This window comes from Bidens hawaiensis, unplaced genomic scaffold (genome assembly GCF_021521415.1).
Source record: "Bidens hawaiensis isolate Kalapana, Puna unplaced genomic scaffold, B.hawaiensis_p1.1 tig00023990_1, whole genome shotgun sequence".
Taxonomy (NCBI): Eukaryota; Viridiplantae; Streptophyta; class Magnoliopsida; order Asterales; family Asteraceae; genus Bidens; species Bidens hawaiensis.
The window spans coordinates 224,678-233,293 of NW_027493771.1; the positions used below are offsets into that span (position 1 = coordinate 224,678).

The 8,616-nt window shown below is 42.8% G+C and overlaps 1 non-coding gene across 1 annotated transcript; it reads left to right on the forward strand.

Moving 5' to 3' along the window:
* Positions 1-224: 224 nt before the first annotated feature.
* LOC143568438 (small nucleolar RNA snoR60) lies at positions 225-296 on the forward strand. Its single transcript, XR_013141577.1, has one exon. It is a non-coding gene; the product is annotated as a small nucleolar RNA snoR60 (small nucleolar RNA).
* Positions 297-8,616: the final 8,320 nt, after the last annotated feature.

Here is an 8,616-nt window from a genome sequence, read left to right on the forward strand (position 1 = left end):
TAAATTATAAATGAATAGGTATACAAAATGAAAGCATGGTCTAGTGGTAAACACACTCGTTCTTATAATGGTAACTTGAGTTTGACTCTCTTTGTAAGCAAGTTTTTCTTTCTTTTTAGCTGTTCACTTAGAAGGGTGACCATCTTTCTATTATTAAATCTGAGCTGGTTAATTGTATTTGTTTTCATAGTTTTAATAATATTTTTCTTTGGTTATTTGCAATGTCTCATATGAAGAGCTACTCGGATTCCCCTTCAGGACATCCTGGGTTATGAAAAAACCGAGTTTCCGATTGCTTTTCTTTTTCATCAATTTGTTTGTTTTTATTTGTGTTTTAATTTGCACACCAAAGGTACGCACATTTTTAGTTGTTTTTCGATGGCATGCATTTGTAGCCTCTTAAATGAATGATCCTGTTAGACAAGACTCATTAGCCTTTGTGAATATAACGGATTTTGTTGTTTCTCATGTATGCGGGTTAGGATTTTAGCTCTTAATGCATCTTATGCTTGAAAACTGGAGGCTATTTTGTAATATCGATTAGGAATTGCTTTTATTTTTTCTCATTTTCATATTATTTTGGGTATTTGTTTTTAAAGTTTACTTAAATTATAAGTACAAGCATTTATGTCAATAGGAAAATTGCATAGATCGGATGTGTTTGCCTATGGAAGTTTAGAAGTTTTAGGCAAAGAAGTTTAAACCAATGGAGCAAGTAACCCTCGAGCCCTTTGAACCAGATCGTGCTTGTGTATATTACAAGGTAAATTGGTTTAGGTGTTATGAAGGAACTAAAATTGGTGAATATTTGATCACTGGTGACTGGTCCCTATCTCTTGCTGCATTGGAATATTTGGAAATGTGATACATGAAATGTTAAATGGAAGGGTTATTCTAGGTGGTCATAATATTCTCAATGGAATCATAGGAGGTGTAATGTAATTAGCAAATAAGCTGTGTTTTTCTGTGTTTTGCTTGTTTGTTTGTAATTTGGGTTATTCTTGAACCCAGTTGGACCCGCAAGACTCACCTTGAAGAGAGACGTCTGCGCAGAAACAACCTGGATCCGCAGGACCCACCATGCTCAGAGACGTGACGTCCTTACGCGCAGTACGCAAGCTGTTCCCGCAGGAAATGCCTCCCAATGGTGAAGTACTCTGCCTGTTCCCGCAGCTGCGGATACAAGCCATCAGGGAAGGCCACCCGCGCAACAAGGCTACACGCACAAGGCACTTAGCTCTCAATAATTCAGTTGTCACCTGAAGGAATGAGCAAAGCCGGGAACAATCCCACACAAAGGCGGGAGGGGGAATACTCCCGCCCAAATAAGCCAGTCCGTACGATACGGGAAGATCTTCTGTACTGTATCTGACGAGGTATGGGCAAAAGATCTGACCAAAGATACGACAGCTTATTGACAACAGTATGGCGAGCAGCATGCTCTTGTACTGTATGTCAATATTAGCCGCTGCCTACTCACCAACTCCTGTCATACCACGTGCATAGCCGGCAGTTGGTGGAAAAGGAATAGTACACAGCAGGCCTGGTCACTGTCAGCCGCTGCCTACCCACCAACTACCAGCATGGCACGTGCGTAGGCCACAGTTGGTAGAACAGGAATACTATTCAGCCGGCTACACCTTCTTGGAAACCTACCTTCGGCTATAAATACCCCAAATGGTATGATCTTATCATCTTATCATCATATACTATCTCGTATTACATATTATACCTGATATCTGCTCTAGCAATCTCTTAATATACATTTATATTCAAGAGCAATCTAGTCTGATTCTCACGCCGGAGGGTGGTCACAAGGAGGAACCCCCCCCCCTTCTCAGTGACGAACTCACGGTGTCTGTTTTGCAGGTTATCAGAAGAACCATCTTTGCCGGGTCCAACCCCTCGTGGGAAATATCTATCTAACCCCCAGGTTATCCGTAATCTGCCCGGGGTCCGATTAGTGTTTCTTCATTGGCGCCATCCGTGCATAAAAGCTAGAACATTTCTTCAGTTTTTTCAAACTTCTGGAAAGATGGTTAAAGAAACTCCGGTAACCACAACCCCAGCTACTGGGGGGAATACCGGCGACTACACAGTTTTTACGAACACTACCCCGGTTACCCAAGCCGGGGCAAGTGCAGTAAATTTTACAAACACTACCCCAGTTACCCAAGCGGGGGCAAGTGCAGTAAATAATCGCTCACTGGGATTCACCGATACCCGGTTAGAGAGAGAACGAACGAGGCTCCCCCGCCAAACACTCGATGAAATTAAAGCGTGGGCGGAAGCACGTCAAAAGGAATTCCAAGCTGAGTTGGACGAACGCTTGCGTTCCGTCCAACAGGCTGACGAATTTGAAAGCACTCAACAGCTCAACATGAGTAGTGAGTGCGAATACTCGGAGGAATCCGACACCGACGCGAACCCTCGCCATAGGGCAAAAGGGCTTGTAAGGAAACGGACTCCCAACCGAGAAGGCATTTTGAAGAAACCTTCAAACCGAAAAACACAGGTGGGAATCCACGTGACTTCTCGAAAACATTTACACCAACTGCTGCAAAGGCGGGAACGTCCAAATTTGCAAGGGATATTGCGGAAGCAATCGTCCCGAAAAGTGCCAAACAGATGTCCAACATTGGCACTTACGATGGTATATCTGATCCAGACGATCACTTGAACAGGTTCATAGCGGGGGCAACCGTCAGTAGTTGGACGGAACCTACGTGGTGTTACATGTTCCAAATGACGCTTGTTGAGGCAGCTAGAGCATGGTTCGATCGTCTACCGGTCCACCACATCTACGATTGGGAAGACTTCCAGCAGAAGTTTAGCCAACACTTCAGCCAACAAAGAAAGTATACCGAAGAGCAATGGACAATCCTCAAATGCATTCGAGAGGAAGATGAATCTTTGCCAGACCTCACTCGCTTCAACTCAAAGAAGCTAAGTTTGGGTAATATTAGCGAAGATCTTGTTCGCGCTGCTTTCATCCAGGGCGCGAACGACCCAGAGCTCATCCGCACCTTAACGGGTAAAGATGGCATGCCATCCACATGGGATGCCATCATGACAGCAGCTAAACGCTTTGCGGAAACGGAGAAGCAACTGGGTAGAGATCTCCCCCAGAGCACAAACCTCTACACCCAGAAAACAAGAGAAGACAACGTCCTTACCGCCCGATTAAACAAAAAGCGGAAGCTAGGCATTTGGCAGTCAAGTGTAAACTTTGACACCTCATCCGGCTTGCAACATCGGTTAGGTGGAAGAGATAACGTACAGTCAAACCAGAACTCCAGATGGACGCCGCTCACCAAAAGCGTCACCGAGATATTCGCCACTGAGGAGCTCCCATGGCCAAAGGCTCTAATAATCCGACATCATCACAATGCTGATCGGAGCAAATACTGTGACTTTCACAGGACAAAAGGCCACAACACTGAAGAATGCACAGACGTAAAGGACATGGTCGAAGCATTTGTCAGAGATGGGACGCTCGCGCACCTCGTGGCGCAATGAACGCTGAGCAGGCTGATGCTTGTAGAACCCCAGTTGGGGAAAACACGAATAAAATTACAGCTTCAATGTTGGAGACTACATACTGCGTAAACAACGAGATCCCGAACCAGGTGCATATCGGCTCGATGGCACTCCCATCCCAACAACATGGAAGGGAGCTCAATTACACAGTTTGCATGTAGATCAATTCCAAATTTTGTAAAGAAAAGGCCCAGAGCCACTTCTAATGGAAATGATTCTCTTTAGAACATCGACGCTGATGATTTTACATTTATACTTTTATGAACTTTCAACACTGATGCCGGTTTTCACCACATACATAAGTGTGAAAGTCGTTGCGTGTGGAAGGCGGCAAAACCCGCATAAACCCAAAAAACGGCAAACCTTCACGCAGGTCAGTTAAAGGTAAAGTTCAGTCATTCCACTAAATGAAAGTGCCGGTCTATCCGCATGAATCATGATAGAGGAAACTGAACACTAACCTATTAACAACCGCGCGTCGAACGGTTAATTTATTCAACACTGATATGCCGGTTTTCACCGCATAATTACGTGAAAAGTCGTTGCGTGGGGAAGGCGGCAAAACCCGCATAAACCCAAAAAACGGCAAACCTTCACGCAGGTCAGTCATAGGTAAACTTTGGTCAACTAAATGAAAGTGCCGGTCCTAACCGCACAAATCATGAGAGGAAACCGAACCTATTGACAACCGCGCGTCGAACGGATAACTTATTCAAAACAGAGAATTTCTAACAAAAGGATGAGGAAAACCTACACGCAGGTTAGATGTAGGTAAAGTTTAGCCATCCTACTAAGTGCAAGTGACGGTCCTACCCGCACAATCACGAAAGAGGAAGCAAAACTTCAACCTATTATCTGCCACGTTCAAAGGTTAACTTATCCTAAACACTTAGAAATTTCTAAAAAGATGAGGAAAACCTCCACGCAGGTCAGATGTAGGTAAAGTTTAGCCATCCTACTAAGTGCAAGTGACGGTCCTACCCGCACAATCACGAAAGAGGAAGCAAAACTTCAACCTATTATCTGCCACGTTCAAAGGTTAACTTATCCTAAGCACTTAGAAATTTCTAAAAAGATGAGGAAAACCTCCACGCATGTCAGATATAGGTAAAGTTTAGCCATCCTACTAAGTGCAAGTGACGGTCCTACCCGCACAATCATGAAAGAGGAAGCAAAACTTCAACCTATTATCTACCACGTTCAAAGGTTAACTTATTCTAAACACTTGGAAAATTGCTAATTTAAACTAAAGTATGTAAGTCATATAACGTTTATAAAGCAAGGAATCCAGTGAAAATAGCGGCCTTACCCGCACAAAGATTTATATTTCATAATATTCATTACAAGAATGGCCGGGTAACTACCCGCCTACAAGAATATAAATCTATACAAGCTAAATCTATCCTAGCAGTGGGAAGGGATCTTTAGGATCAAGCTTCAGGGCCACTTCCACTTGGACCAGCACCTTCAGTAGAGCGTGGTGGTTCAAGGAAAGCTTTAAGGATGGCTAACCCATCATCAGCAACAGCAACTTCGTTCACCTTCTCCACCACCGGATGCGGGAAGGCGGCATACTGATTCACTGCTTGGTCGTAAACAGCTTCAGTATCCACATCAAATAAAGGGAAGTTGGAAGGCGGGATGCCTTTCTCAACGAACCCTAGACCAAGCAGGAAGCCGGCCTTTTCTGTGACAACTGCCCAATCCGACCCGACCCAGGTACCCGTTTTCGAATCCGATTCTTTTTATGATTTAAAATTTGATTATTAATCTTTGTAAATTTAACATTAAATAAATCATATATATATATATATATATATATTTATATTACTTACTAATAATAATAATTTCTTTTCCGCCGACCCGTCCCTTTCTTTTTTCTCTCTTGTCGCCGTCCCGCCCCTCTGCTTAACCCTTAAGCCTGAAACCCCCTTTTCTCTTAACTCTTTGCTTGTCCTTTGGTTCTTCCCGCCTAAGGATGTCTGCGCAGCTCCACGCGCCAGACTCCTTACAAGGAAGCCTGCGTGAAGACCAGTTGTTCCCGCGACGCGCAAAGGATTATAGTTCTTCCCGCGACGCGCTAAGAATGGTAGTTCTTCCCGCGGCGCGCTAAGGATTATAGTTCTTCCCGCGGCGCGCTAAGGATTATAGTTCTTCCCGCGGCGCGCTATGAATTGTAGTTCTTCCCGCGACGCGCTAAGGATTATAGTTCTTCCCGCGGCGCGCTAAGAATTGTCCTCTGTCTGCCTTCGCCCTCGTGCGCGCGCTCGAGTCTTCTCGCGCTAGACCTTAAGTCTTTTCTTCAGTTTAGGTCAGCCTGTATGCTTTTGAAATATCTTATCTTTTGTATGAGCACTGTAGGTCAGTTCCGACATCTGTCCGAAAAGCCACTTTCGGCGCAGCATGCGCACCAATCCTATTGGTTGACAGAAAAAGTGACTGACATAATCTTTTGAAATCTTCTTTTGCATGTCTTGAACAGTGTTTTATCTGACACCTCCCATGCTTTGACCTGTAACCTGTCAGCTTTTCCCCATCCCCTGCAGCTGCCGACATATCTTTTGATATCTTTTGCTTTTGGTTTCTTGTACTTTTTAATACCTTTTGCTTGATTTGATAAGATCTTTTCCCCTTTCAAGGGATCGTGTTCCCTTGGGTTTTCCTATAAATTAAGCTAATTTCTTGTTTATTAACACTACACACACTACACTTAAACATTCCCCAAATCTTTCTCCCTTTGCTCTCTGCCGAAGATCCTCAGCTCCTCTCTTTGCCTCCGTCTTCTCTTCTGTTCTGCCCAAAATCTTGGTAAATATAAATATATATATTTTATTTTAATTTGTTTAACTAACAAAAATCGATACTTACTGCATATATTCGAGACATAAAAACCAATCGTTAAACCAATAACCTCTTATTTATAGGTTAACTTGTGCTTGTTTAAAAGTTGGTTCTTGCATTATCTTTCAACACACCTTTTACAGGTGAGTAATCTCGTACTTAATCCCCTTTTATTTTTAACGTTTTGGGATGTTCATGTGTTCGTACAATTTGAGTCTTAAACTTGTTTATGAAATTTATGTGCGCAAAACCCCAGTGTTATGGACGTTTACTTGGCTGTTTATTTGTATGTGTGAATCATTAACCGCTTTGTTCGGCCTATTCCGAAGTTTTCATGGATCCATTAGATGAACACGGGAGACCTATCGTTTACGGTTTTCTTGTTTTGTTTACACATGCACGTATGATTTATTGTTTTTGTGCTCGATTGGGAGCACGGATTGAACTATGAGCTATGATCTATTTAGGCTTGATCACAATCTGATTACACCCTATGTTAAACCCCAGTTAAGCACATGTTGCGCGCAGTGTTTGTTATTATCTATTTATATCTATTAAACTTGATTTCTCACCGACACGCAAGTGTTGACGTTTTATTTTAACACATGTTCAGGTTTGCTGTAGCTGCTTTTGGGAATCTCAAGGACACGTAGGATGTTTTCTTTTTGTTTGGACCTAGATTAAAATGTAACAAGACAAATTATGTTATTTGAATATTTTAAGTTATGATATGATTTATGTTACTTTACGATTTGTGTTCTGCGCGTGCGCAATGAAAATGTATTTATTAAATATTGACACCCAAATAGTGTCACGAGTAATGAAACAATACGTGGCGCCCCGATGTATAATCCGCCATCGGTCGGGGTGTTACAGATTGGTATCAGAGCTCCGTGACTTTATGATAGGTGGTTAGACGTAACGACCTAGAATACCTAAGAGTCCCTTCTCGCGCATGAGAAATATCTCATGTTTGCGCGCTAATTGTTAATTACTCGATATTTATAAAATATGCTTGCGCATACGCAGCACATGATTTCATGTTTATTTCGCGATCTTTCGATTTTTATTGTTAAATTTCAATTCGTTTCTTTACTTGCATATTCGTTTGTTGTTGGGACTTAACATTGAAAATCCGAAAAGTCATGGTGATACATGAATAGTTGATTTTCAATCCCCATTAACTTTATGATTTAAATTGAAGAATTGAAAAGTCATGGTGATACATGAATTGTCAATCTCCAATATTCATTTACTCGATATTTTAAATTGAAGATTTGAAAAGTCATGGTGATACATGAATTGTCAACCTTCAATGCTCATTTACTCGTATATTTTAAATTGAAGATTTGAAAAGTCATGGTGATACATGAATTGTCGATTTTCAATTCGAATTCATTACCTGTATTAAGTTTGCATTTAAATTCATATTTTACTTCAAAATTTGATAGCATTTAACTCCGCGAAACAAGCTTTACAATGATATACTTTGCGCTAAAACGATTTCCCATACCAAGATATTAACAAAAATTAAAACTTTTATAGAATGCCTCCGCTATCTCGCCGTCATCAGAGGAGAGAAGCCGCGCGCAGACGTATGCAGCGTCGTTCCCAGGAAATGGCCGCCGCAATAGCCCAAGCCTTAACCCAAAATAATACCAACCCCTCCAGATACAATATTAAATCCTTTAATGCGGGTAACCCTCCGAAATTCACAGGGCTTGAAGGAGCCACCGTAATGCTCCAATGGCTCGAGAAAATTGAGAACACCTTTCTCCATACCCAATGCCCTCCAGACCGGCGAACCTTATACGCCTCAAGTGTCCTAGAATCAAGGGCGCTTACTTGGTGGAACGGAGTATCTCATGCGCATGGCGCAGAGGCTGCTTCTAGCATGCTCTGGGAGGAATTCAAGAAACTTTTGACTAGAGAATTCTGCCCTCCCAACGAAATAAAGCGCCTTGAGGGGAATTTTGGAACTTGAAGCAGTACAGTGGCGAAGCGCGCGAGTACGCTACGCGCTTCCACGAACTAAGTTTGCTTGTCCCGCACCTAGTTACCCCTTCCCGCCGAGCCATCGAGAAGTTTTTTGGGGGTCTCCCCATGGAAATTCAAGATTCTGTATGGGCCAGGAACCCAGCAACCCTCTCTGACGCCATCGAGTTGGCCGCTGTGCTCAGCGACAACCATGTCAGGGCAGGAACCCTGTTCCTGCGGGGAGCCGAAAAGACCAAA